Here is a 12,834-nt window from a genome sequence, read left to right as displayed (position 1 = left end):
TGGGCTTCGCTTGCGAGCTCCCCGGGGCGCGGGCTTTGCCTAGACCCTTGAATGAATCCAGAGCATTTTAGCCCCATATAAATAACACGAACCTCAGGCAGCCCCTCGAGGGTGGATGCAGCGTATCTTCCCGCCCAGGTGATTCCCAAAGGACCATGGGCGCGTGCCATGGCCAGCCCCCTCGAGCACCCAGGCACCCCGAGTTACACAAACGGTGACTTTTGTCCCCAGTTGTAGGAGCCTCGATGAAAGAGGAGCTCGAGCGAGAGAGAAGGAGGGGAGAGGCAACCCCTGCCCTTTTTTCCCGGAGCAGGAGGCTCCGGCTGCAGCGCCGTAATTCCAGGTGACGCACGGCATCCCCGGGGCTTCACCGGTGACGGCGCACGAGGCGACGGCCGACACGTGATCCCCGTGCAGACACCCTTATCGAAGGGCTGCAGCAGCTTTTCATTCATCCTTGAGATCAGCCCCACTATGTGACTTGATTTAAAGGCTAACATTTAAGATAATTTTTCAAACCTTGCTCTGGAGGGAGGGCAGCTTTCAGGCTTTTGATTTCAAGCATGAAAAATGTAATTATGGATAATGTTGCCTCTTGCTGCAGCACAAGTGAGAAACCTTTCTGTGTTTCATGGCTGGTCCCTGTGTCTTACAGTAAAAGAAGGTTTCTGCTTTCATTACAAAACTTATTTGTATTTCAGCCTGGAAGGCCTTCTCATCTGGGAGCTCTCTAGCGGTCAGCAGTCTCTCCTGCATGTGGTGTTACTTAGCCAGCAATTTTTCTTCTGTGTTGCCTGGGGGCCAAAAGTCCTCCCCAAAAGGCGAAACGCAGGTTAAAATTGTTCAGAGAACAAAACTCTGTTAGAACGTTTTATTGGAGTCCAGGGAAATTACTTTTAAAATACATACACATAATATTAGCAGCAATAATATACTTTTTAAAAAGTCCACCGTAAAAGTAATGATGGTTCAGAACAGAGCCAGCGTTTCAAACCCATCTGTACGGAGATCACATCAGACGCGTGGCTTATATTTCCACCTTCTGCAGTGTGCAAGAAAATAGGCTGCTAAAGATACTTACCTTCGGCTAATACATTTGCTAACCTTGGATAGTTTGGTTGTGTAATTGCTTGAACTCAGAAAGGTTCACTTTCACAGAAAGCTAAAACCTGGGGTTTTTTTCATTTACAGGCTTCTCAGCTTGTATCAAAACCACCCTTCTCAGTCCTTACTGGGTTCCGCCCCTACGATACTTAAATCTGCTGTTATATTTAGATTGTTATAAGGCGACAAATTAATCTAGGAGGTGACTAGTGAAGGCAGGACCAGTCCCAGCAGCCGTCTCGCAGCGTTACATCACGAACACCCAGGCTCACCTGGTTGGCGTCAACCTTCCCTCTTGCCCGAGGGGAGGCGAGGGGTGAGGTGCCAGCGCCCAGGGAGGGTGCCGGGGTGGGCAGCGTGGAGCCGCGCCGGGCACCCTGCGGGACCCTGCCCTCCGCCGGGCACCGGCACCAGGCAGCTCCGGCACCCGGGCCACTCTGGCCTTAGCCCTTGCCGATGTTAATTAAGCAGCTGCGTTAAACGCCGGTGACTCCTCAACTGAAAATACAGAGATTGGGTTACCTCCACGCGCGTCTCTGGCGAGCAGAAGCGAGGTCTCCTGTTTTTCACCTCCCCACGAGGAGGAGCCCAGCGGGCTGCGGGCATTCGGGGGGGGGCAGTTCAAGGACGTGCAGTCCCAGCTGATTTGGACGCTGCCCAGGGTACGCTAGGTCCAAGCACATTATACATCGCTTTTGCTTATAGTTACCTGCCCTTGATAGCATTTTCTGGGGGGAACAGGAGCTCCAGAGGACCGTTCCCATCTGCAGAAAGATGCCATCGGCTGGGGTACAGCGACAGGCAGCGCGGTGGGGATCTGCTGGCATGCACACTCTAACGCTAGTCTGAGATTTCCATGTCATCTTAAAAAAAAGGGTAAAAAATATAAATTATAAGAGTAGAACAATGAAATCTGAGCAAACACCACTAATGGACTTTTCTCCTGATTTCTTAAGCCACCTCCTATGTTTATAAATGAAAGAGAAACATCCAGAGGTTCCTAGTTTGAGATCTCATTTCCTTGCTAATCAAAAACACCCCAAATACTTCTTAGTCTCTGTTTTCAGATGTTGTCTTCTCACAGAAATGACCATCTAAAGCATTCATCTTTTTGTTAAAAATATACCTTTTCATTAAAAAAGGATATGCTGTTTTCTCATTCTTATTACAGCCCTATGTTTTTCTTTTTTTTTTTATATGGGAACAAGCTTTTTTCTAAACTTAAAGAAACCCTTCTCAAAAGGCGTGAAGATATTAAATATTTCTAAAATGCAGTTTTCTTTTATTTCCAAAGAATTCGATTAAAGTGCTAAAAAGCTGTGGAAAATAATCCCAGTGAGAGAGGAGTAACAGAGAGCCAGGTTCTTCCTAAGTCTCCGAGCCCCTTTCAAGTTGGTCTGAAAACCTCATTGTTAATCAAAATAATTGCATGAGAACCAATCAGGAAATCCTGAAACATTCAGAATGAAAACTTGTCGTTACAAATTCACCACCGTGGCTAAAAAACAGATTATCTCTGTCAAAAGCTGTGGGAAAGTTTGCTTTGTAGCAGTAGGGGCAGAAATAAATATTTGCCCAATCTGTTTTGTTTATCCTAAAAATACATATACATGTGCAGCACTTCAATTAAACGCTATTTTCTTTTCCCCCACGCGCACATCATTCGAACTGCCCGTGTGAGGGGCTTTTAAAGCATCTCTCCCTGGAGTCAGGGTGATGGCTCGACGCCAGCGAGTTACTCAGAGAGTTATGCCACGGCGGGGCAGGTTGGACTGCTTTGAATTTTAAGCCTCATTTCTTTGGTATCACCTCTGAGTCCATTTAAACATAGCCGACCCCTTGCTGTAATTTAAAGCAATTTAAAGCAGATGCACAAAGTGCCACTGAAAACATACCCGCACACGTGTCGTTATTTTTGTCGGTAAACGCCAGGCGCACCCGCGACCTCCCGGCACGCGCAGGCAAGGCTGGTGCTTGCTGGGGAGCAGGCGCGGGGTGAAGGCGTTCGGGTGCTGACAGCGTCCGTTCCGCCAAGACAACGTGCAGATTCTCCAAATGACAGTATTTAAACCATTTAAGAAATTGCATGTTTTCTTGAGGAAGAGTGGTGCTGGGGACGACGGGGCTGGTGGAAGAGCTTGACCTCAGGCGGGGACCAGGAGCGGAGACCTCCTCTGCAACTGGTGCCAGGGAACGTCCCCGGCACCCGGTTACGCCGAGACACCCAGCGCCGCGTGGCCGCCCCACGTCAGCCCTTGCCGCCCTGACCACCGCCGGCGCTGCCAGCTCCTCTCCCGTAGATCCCCTTCCCTGCTAACGGCGTCCCTGGGGGCTTCTCCCGAGGGGGTCCTTCCCTCCCCAGGGGTTCAGCATTTTCACCAACTTCAAGTCAAGTCACTACTCAAGCTAGGGCCCAGCTTGCCTGGGGACAGCAGGCTAAAACAAGTGGTTCAAAACACAGCCGTCTATAGCCCTGCGGAACCTCTCCTGTGCATACCCTGGGAACGAAGTCCTCTGCACCGACCGCTGCTTTTGCAGGGACATGGTCAGAGTTACAGATGTGAAAGGCCTCCAGTCGGGGCCCTCTTTTGTAACAGCTGTTCACAAAGTCAGTGGTGTGCTTTGTTTTGAAAATAAGGTCCATACTTATAAACAAGTCATTTAAAAATGCAGTTGTTTAAAAAAAAAAAAAAAATCAGAAAAATAAAAGGAAAAAAATTCCAGCCCAGTAGTCCAATCCTCCTGGTCCGCTCCCTTATGGCAGCAATGTTCAAACAGGTGAAGAGGAGAGAAAAACAAGGGCTGGAAAAAGAACGAATGGTCACCATATTTAAAAACACCTGCTGGAAGCGACCACAGCAGAAAATAGTTCAGAGCATTTTGGAAAATACACGGATGATGCCCATAACCCACCTTCACCCCAGGACCCCATCGGAGCATCCACTGATCCCGCTGGCATCACATGAAAGTGCAACAATCCTCTGTGAGGTATGAAGATCCTTTCAAAATCTCTTCTTGCCTGAAACAACCCACAGCTAACCAAAAGTATGGCTTATTTTGTCTGTATTTAGCAACTCTTGGCTCTTCGTCATCTCAGGAGACTGGGGCCTTGGTGCTTCTCCCACTCAAGTCATCGGGAACGTTGCCACGTGCTCCAGACGGCAACCAGACCTCATCCTACATGCTTATCTGTCGAGCCGACACCTTTTAATTTCCCAGCACCTACCGTAACAATAAATTTGCCAGAACTGAGCATTGCTACAGGTAGAGCGGGACGGACAGCAGCTTTCTGGTGCTGCGCAGGCAGGTGACGACGCTCGGTCGCGACTGCTGTGGGTCCCTCCGAGCCCAAACCCCGCGCCCGCTGCTAAACAAACCGTGTGCCGGGACCCCCGGCAGCGGGGATGAGCCGGAGGGGCCACGTGGGCTGCCCCCGGCCTTCCAGCTCTGGACCTGTGGTTAGGCTTTCTCTTCCCTGGCCGTGGGGCAGCACCGCAGGTGCGATACGTGTTTTCGGAATGAGAAATTCTGGCATTTTGCTCCAGCTCTCCCACTCTCCCTCCCGGCCCTCGCGGCACAGCGAAGAGCTGGCTCGCCCCAAAGTGCTGCGGCCAGGACCGACCAGGCCCGTGACAGCACACGAGTTTGCACATAAGCACCACTGCTTTTATGCGAGGAAGATGACCGGTTTGGCGCAACGCTCTTTCTGAGTAAAAAGCAGTGGCAGCTACAGGCTGGTTCCCTGCACGGTTGAATTTAATTTTCAACCCGTTTCTGTAGGATATAGCAGCGAATTTTTGTAAAACCACGGAAGCAGACGCGTCCTGCGCGCGTCCCCTCGCAGGACCATCGCTTCTGGTGCCAGACACCAGGAGCGCTTCCAGCCCCCTGCCCCGCTGTGCTGCGGCACCTCCCTGGCATCACAAGCCGTAGCTGCCGCTGGTGCCCCACCAAAGCCAACTGACAGCTCTGACCAGCTAGTTATGCCTCCACGTACACAGATACGGGTCTGCCCCAGCAGAACCGGCAGAGGAGGCACACTGCTACCAGCCGCAGGCACCTTCTTCCCACCCCTTGGACGAAACGGAGAAACCCAAAGGGAGTCAAGGACACCTTAAGAGAGGAACAGAAACCAACAGGGAGCTGTGCTGGGAGGGAAAGAGGCCAAGAGCAGGATTATAGATGAATAACATGTGCAGTGTAATTAATCTAGATTAGTTTTTATTTTATAGCATTAACAGCCCGCAGTCACAGCATGAGGTGATCTGGTCCCGCAAGTTCCCAGCCTTTGCAGGGCTGGGCCGGATCGCCCGGCGCTGGGAGAGCTCCAAGCACGGCGTCAGCGCGCAGGAAGCGGTGCTGGTGACTCACCGGCTGCATGCTTGCTTGGAGACTAATGAACTAATACCCGGCACTCTGGCCCTTTCCACGGCCCCCTTCCATTAATCTTCTGGTTAAAGAGCGCAGCAGTCGCTCGAGGGGGAAATTCCCACAGAGCAGAAGGATTTGTGCCGGCAGCCCCCCTGCGCCGACCTCCTTGGCAGCCCTCGCAGGGCCAAACGTCCGACTCCTCCGACCCAGCATCTGTGCTCAGGAGCCGCTGGGATTTACGGCTCTTCCTCCCGACCGCCCTTGGAAGCTGGGTCTCCTGCAACGCATGCCGGGTGACGGGGGTTCGGGCTGCAGTTCACGTCTCGGGGAGGAAATGCAGAAGCAGGGTCTCACGCTGGCGTCGGGCAGCTCACGACGACATCTTTCCTCCCATAAAAGATCCACCTTGGCATTTTTTGGCAGATTCCACCTTCTGCAATAGCAAGTTGCCTACCTGAAGCGCTCGTAGCCATCCTCACCGCCCTCCCAGCCTCCCCCCCATACAAACCCTGGAGATGCGGGGTTTTGCTTTCCCTAGATTACAAATTGCCACACGCTGTCCCATTACCAACACGTACTGCCCCTAAAGGGCCCACATATCTGTTGTGCCTGAAGCAACAATAGAGCTTTTCCAGCCTTCAAAAATCTGAAGCACAGTTAAAAATTGTTTCTTAAAACTCCTGAGACGCAAGAGCTCCACAGTGCCACAAACAGCAGGAAAACCTGAGACCTTGGAGTCAGGCTCTACTGGTGAGCAATGTGCAACAGAACTTGATCTGTGCTTCCCTTTTCATCCAGGACAGACTGTATTTAACATCGTGTCTTCATGTGGAAAACTCCTAAATCATTCCAGGGATGGCAGAGACCTGCAACCGCAGCCTTTGCCCCAGAGGCTTTGCAGCCTTGGGGAATGGGACAACCAGGGACTGGGGGTCCAGTTACCACACAGCTACTTTACTCCATCCTTTGACTTTATTTTATATTCGTATTTCTTCAATATAATAGAATACAACTTATTTTACATAATGTATACAAACTATATCACAATGCTTTACAGGGCAAAGCATGAATTACATGGTAAAAACTGGGAGAAAACCGATGAGGTCCTCTGCACTGCCAAGCCCCCTGTTTTCTCCCTGTTCGGTGACCTCCCAGGATGCCCTCAACCTACTGGGAAGCTCCGACCTGACTAATTACTGGCCCCAAGGTGAACTCTGCCCATCACCAGTGTGCTCCCCCCGTCTCCAGAGCACGGGCAGGGCTGGAGCCCCGCTGCTGCCTGCCTGCCGCCTGCCTGCCTGCGCTGCCCAGCCCTGCAGCCAGCCTGAGGACTTGTCGCATTTAACCTCCCCTTGTTCTTATCTCCATTTTTTCACAAAACAAAAGGCAGCTCTCTTTCTCTTGAGCAACACGATTATTCCCAAAGTAATTACTGCAAACTCAGGGAAAAAACCCCACCTCATTCTTTTCTCTGAGGATGAGCTATTTTTTGCATAAGCACATGGGTGGCCCCAGATAAACCACTGGGTTTGGCAATGCCGTTTGCTGCATTTATGAAAGCAGTAAATCCATCACAGCTCCGCAGTAACAGAGCCGGGGCAGGATGCGGACCTGTCTCCTCTGACAGTCTCTTTTTCTAGCTGCTTTATGAACACAGCTAGGAAAAGCACTCACAACAACCATTCGTGATATCATGGGTATTCTAAGTGACATTAGATTGATGACAGCCAGGTCTCTACAACCTACCAGTGAGGACAAGAGCAAAAGGGAAGGTTTTGGAGACTGGGAGAGAGCGTTGAGAGGAGTTGAGGGTCACACACACCATGGGGAAATTGCAAGGACAGACAGAGGGAGACTGACCTTACTGCCAGAAAAAAAGTTTTCAGATGGATCCCCAAAGCGATCCCTGTGGGAATCCTGAACAAAACACACGCACCTATGCAAATACACATACGCATAGCAACAAAAGGAAGGTACTGGCTACAGCTTCCCCCAACGCCTGCGTTACTGCAGAACATCCCATTGTGAACAGGGCGCTATTTTAACAAATATTTTTAATGAGTTATAAGAATAATAAACCACCCATTTTCCATTCTCTAACCTAACGGAATAAATGTATAAATTCACAGCATCTGTACAACAATGTCATGTCCAGAAACCTTCCCAAATATGGAAAGATCAGGATCCCTTCCTGAAAGAGCAAAATCAAACACACCCATGGCAGAACTGATGACAATGGGCAGAAAAAGAGCAAAGGAAGGCGTGTAGGAATAAGTTTCTCTACAACACTTAAATTAGAAACATAGGTCAAATATACATTTGATGGGTAGGAAAAAAATGGTTAGTAGACAAGAAACCAGAGAGTTTTCCTAACTTCAAAGTCTACTTCCTCTCCTAATCCCTTTCATTCTAGTTCCACATCAATGAATCAGACTTTGACCTAAAACCTTTGCTGTAGGAGAATTAGCCAAATGCTTGAATTAAATATTGCTTATAAAAATCTATTTCCTTTTCTTAACAGCAAGCCTTCCAACTGGGAAAAGAGTTTGAGGCCCACGTGCTTTCTAAGTCTGTAGAAATAGAAGTTTCTCTCTCTTGCATCCCATCCCTCATAATCTGGAGAAGACACAGCCTTACACATCGAATTCTTTTCCAGCAGCAACTCAGCAGGATATTTGCTTAACCAGGAGAAATTCTCTACATCTAAACGATCCTTGAATGATCTCTTCATTTTTGACCACGCTTCCTGTAGTCCTTGAAACCACTTCAAGTACTACGGGTCTCTGCTGACCCTGGTGGCTGCTGTTCGGCATTCCAGAAATTCCTCCTGACCAGGACCTGGAGCATCTGCTGTGGCTCTCCTGGGCCCAGCAGCCAAGGGATGAACCTACTTTGGCTTGGACTGCAAGGTCAACAAGGTCAAGTGCTACCATGAGGTCCTTCCAGCAGGAACCGTCCCCCTCCCAAATCTCAGACCCTACCCACATAACTGCACTTACCAAGATACCAAGAAAGCCCCAAAACAACCCAACCAAAAAAACCCCATGTCCCCCTCAATTTTATAATATATTTATATTATATATTTATAATCTCTGGAGCAGACCAGCCATGGCTCCTTGAGTATGCACAGATTAAGCCTACGCATTGGCCTTGTGAACAAAATACAACGCATTGCCAGATTACATGCGGCCGCACTGGCAGAGGTAGGTCAACTACGGCTTACAATGTTTTCAAGAACAGACTAAGACTTGGGGGATAGGAGCAGGTCCTGCACAACTTATTTTGCTTTTAATCAACGGAGGTACACGAGTTTTTATTTCTACTTAAAGTTCGGACATGATGCACAACTGATAAAGATGGTAACTGCAATCTCAAATATTAAAATAGCAAAGTTCATTAAATAAGAACTGGCTAGTCCATACAAAGCTTCCCTTCCAGAGGAGGCTATGACTATGATTAAAAAACATTTAAAGCCTAAATTGGACTTTGGTGACTGTGTTATGGTCCCATTTTCTTAGTCCATCAGTCATCACTCTGGACTCAGCTTATGAGCAGCAACCATTTCTCAGACCATGGAAAGGAGGTCGTATCTTCCCTACAAGCAAGCAGAAGACCATCGTGTTTAACTAATGATGGCAGCTTCGCCTGTGGAAAATACCATCATTTAACTTTCCATATTGGTGGCATAACTGGAATATCTAAGTAATCGCGTGAGTGTTTTCTTGGACTAGTTTTAAGATTACTGCATAAAAGGAAACACTTTGAAGTTCTGGCAAAAATGAGAACTGGAACTGGTGGCTTTATATCCTGCTGGGCCTTTCAGGGGCTATAGGCATATATTTAGAGCTGCAATTAGGTCAAGCTTTTCTGTTGTTCTCAAGAAACGTTTCTACATTTCTTGAGAATTCTTCCTTACAAGAGAGAAAAAGGAGGCAGCTCTCCCTACTTCGCTCCTGACTCGCAGAGTGTGGCTTTACATGATGCTCTGCAAATGCACAAGGATGGGCTCAAGGAGCACATGTAGACCAGGGCCCACTCCTACAAAGAAGCACATCCCAACAAACCCGGAAGCACTGTGGACTCAAAGCGAGCCCATTGCTGTGGTCTGTGTACATGCAGAGACATCTTCCTGCCCTCTCCAACGCATAGGCATGCTCCAGCCTCGGGGAAGATGTCCTGCAAACCTCATGCAGCGAGTTTCTCTGAACCTCTGCCTGAAGCCTTATGTCCTTGCAGGAATAGGGGGCTACGATTCAAGGCAAGATCACAACGCAGACACTCCTAAACTACTCTGATGCAGATGGCACTATGAGACAGCTTTTGCTGCACACAGGATCAATTCCTACCTGCCATATCCTGCTGCCTCAGTAAAGCAGTTAAGACACATACAGAAAAATTCATACACAAGTTATTTTGGTGCAGAAACAACAACTAGTGGACGAGACGCGCACACACACACAAAAAGGCAAAAAATTAAGAGTCTAGTATGGCACCAGTTAGCTTAGAATACTTTTTGCTTTACCCCTCTTGCTTCAATTGGATCAATACTTTTTAATACAATCTTTATCACATCTTATTAACGAAAACATTACTCAATTCTGTTGAGGCAAAATAGATTGCATTGCAAAGTATAATTTCCTAGGATTTCATGCTCATGGCACGCAAAGTCACACTGGTTCCTGTTCTAGATGTGCAAATGGAGATGTGTTCAGTTTTGAAGAATGCAGAAGATCCTACTAAATAGCCCTTCTTCAGAAAGTGCTATATGTAGATATAAGGACTACTGAAATAGTCCGGAAAACATAGACTGTATCCTAAGGCAGTGATGCTTCAAACATGTGCTGAAGCCCATAAAAATAAGTTAAAGGCTGTGTTGACAGACAGGATGAAGGGAAAATCTGTTTCTGGGATTAGTAGTTACAAAAGGTCTTCCAGATTCTGGAGTAATCACAGGATGAGATTTCCAGATGGCTAACCCGGATCTCAGTAAGACCAAGGAAGAAACATGCATCCCTGAAGTTACCAGGGACAACAAATCTTCTAGATAAATGGTATCTCAAGGGTACTCCTGAGAATCATCACATGAAGGTGGCACCCAAAATCTTCTCCAAACTCTCTAAAAGTAGTCAAAACCTCCTCAGCTTCCTGGAAGCAGGAAGAGGGAAAACTGCTTCTTGTTCCCCACGTCAGCCAGGATACCAGCCCATAGCCCTGGGCAGACCCACGCCAGTGGAGGTGCACACTCAGCCCTTTGGGGAGGATTTGTTTGGGGCACTGCTGTAAGACAATCCTTGACCCAGCGAGGAGCTGGGGTATGTTTGTGAGATGCCCCAAAACATCTTACTTCTGCCCCCATGCCAGCTGGGCTCAGGTGCTTTTATAAAAGCTGCTGTTTTAGGATGAGGGTGAAGACACTTGATAAGCTGAAAATAAGGCATGAAGTGCCATCAGGGAGTCACCCCTCCCACAGGGAGCTGAAAAGACAGAACATCTTCAGATGTGGTCTTCCTCAGCTTTTAGTGGGAGACTCAGGCATTAGAGCAAGCAAAACGTGGCAAGAGCCATATAAAGCAACTTGGTGGCCTCCTCCAAACCATCTCAGCAGCACTGGAGCCCTTCACAGAGCCAGGCACCAGGCTGATGGGTCAGTCCATGAGTGCTTCCCCCCGCTCCGGCTGACAGCTTGGCAACGCTGCGAGTGGCAACGGGAAAAGGCAACAGCCAGATGAAAGACATCGGGAATCTGACCCAAAAGTTTGCTGAGCCAGCCCTGGCTTAAAGCCAGGGAGAAGTGGCAACAGCTACTACACAAGAAAGGTTCGGGAAACGCTGTTCTGCCCCTGGAATAATGCAACATTTGTCTTCATTTACCGAGGAAACAATTCAGAGAGGACAGCAGATATGCAGACTTAGGACACAGCTGGAGGATATTACGACCATGGCACCCCCCCATTTGTGGGTCAGCACAGTTATGCTGCACAGCTTATCTAGCAGACAGGGCTCCTGCTCCTCATTAACAGCATCGAGCAAAGTCCTGCGTCGAGGAGGGAAGGGCCCCGAGGCTGGGGCAGAGGAGGTGGCAGAAGAGCTTCCTCCTAAGCTTCAAGAAGGGAGAAAGGTAAAGGCAGGGGCTTAAGGATGAATGAGCCTCACTCCAGGCTCTCCTGGCTCTCTCCTCCCCAGGAGCTCTGTAACACTGGCCGTTCACATGGCACGAGGTCAGGCTTGAAAACAAACTCCCTGAAAGCAATCACTAATGCTTGCTAAACACTTTTCCATTTTTTTAAACAAACCAACCAACCAACCCAAACAACTTTCAGTCTTCTGTCCTTGCATGACTTGCTTACTGACAGCGAGAAGAGAGGCACACTGAGACCATGCCCTTGCACAAAGGCAGGTGCTAAGAAATGGGGAGCATACATCTACTTTCCTCATGGCAATTCACTGTAGGACCAATTCCTTTCAGTAAACATGGCACAGAAAATCCAGGTGAGGAGAAAACAGGGTTTTCTCTCTCCAGCAGGCAGCAGACAGATCAGTGTGTTGCTGCCAATGTACAACTTGCACAGAGGTGGTGCCTGCCAGTCTGCGGCTTTCCCCTTCGGAGCAAGTTATCTCCCATTCAGGTACAAAACAGATGCAAGAACCCAGCCAGTCCAGCACTCTTGGCTGCTCACAGGACGTCTTTAAAAGCTGAATGACAAGCTGTAGAGCAGATGTTCGCCCTTGGCAGCAACTACAGCCATACTGTGGTGTATCGTTTTGCTTTTTCAGCTCTGGCCAAAAAGGATGCACATTTCTTCCACGCTGTGTTATGTACAAGAGACTGAACCCGAATGTGGTGATATTTTCTAATAGACATCAGCAACCTCCTCCGGTAGGAAACCGAGCACTTTACTGGCAGTTCATCAGTGCCCTGAACACCACCACTCTGAATGACTAACACATTGAATCCCAGAAATGAGACAGCGGTAACCATTACTTTATGGTTCAGGCATCGTTTACAAAAGGCTTTTGGAGGAGTGCAAAAGCAGATTTCTGGAGGAAGCTGGAAGAGGACAAAAGAGCTGCCTGTGCGTCGCGTAGCACTCCCCAGCAGGCTGCAAGCACCAATTTTCACATAGTTTAAAAGGGAAAAAAAAAGTGGATAATTTTTGCTAATAAATTACAGTTCGAAATGGAGTAAAGTCAGATTCACAGAGCTGATTTGGCTCAGGATACCGCATCTTTCTCAAATATGCACACTTGAAGATGAATCACATGTATCTCATAAGGACACTGATCCTAAAGTTCGCTCTCCCATAACCGTTTAAGGTTCCCATTCTACAATAAAAGATGATGTCATTGTTTATATTAATA

The sequence above is a fragment of the Aquila chrysaetos genome, chromosome 20, assembly GCF_900496995.4.
Source record: "Aquila chrysaetos chrysaetos chromosome 20, bAquChr1.4, whole genome shotgun sequence".
Classification (NCBI taxonomy): domain Eukaryota; kingdom Metazoa; phylum Chordata; class Aves; order Accipitriformes; family Accipitridae; genus Aquila; species Aquila chrysaetos.
This window is presented reverse-complemented; position numbering follows the sequence as displayed.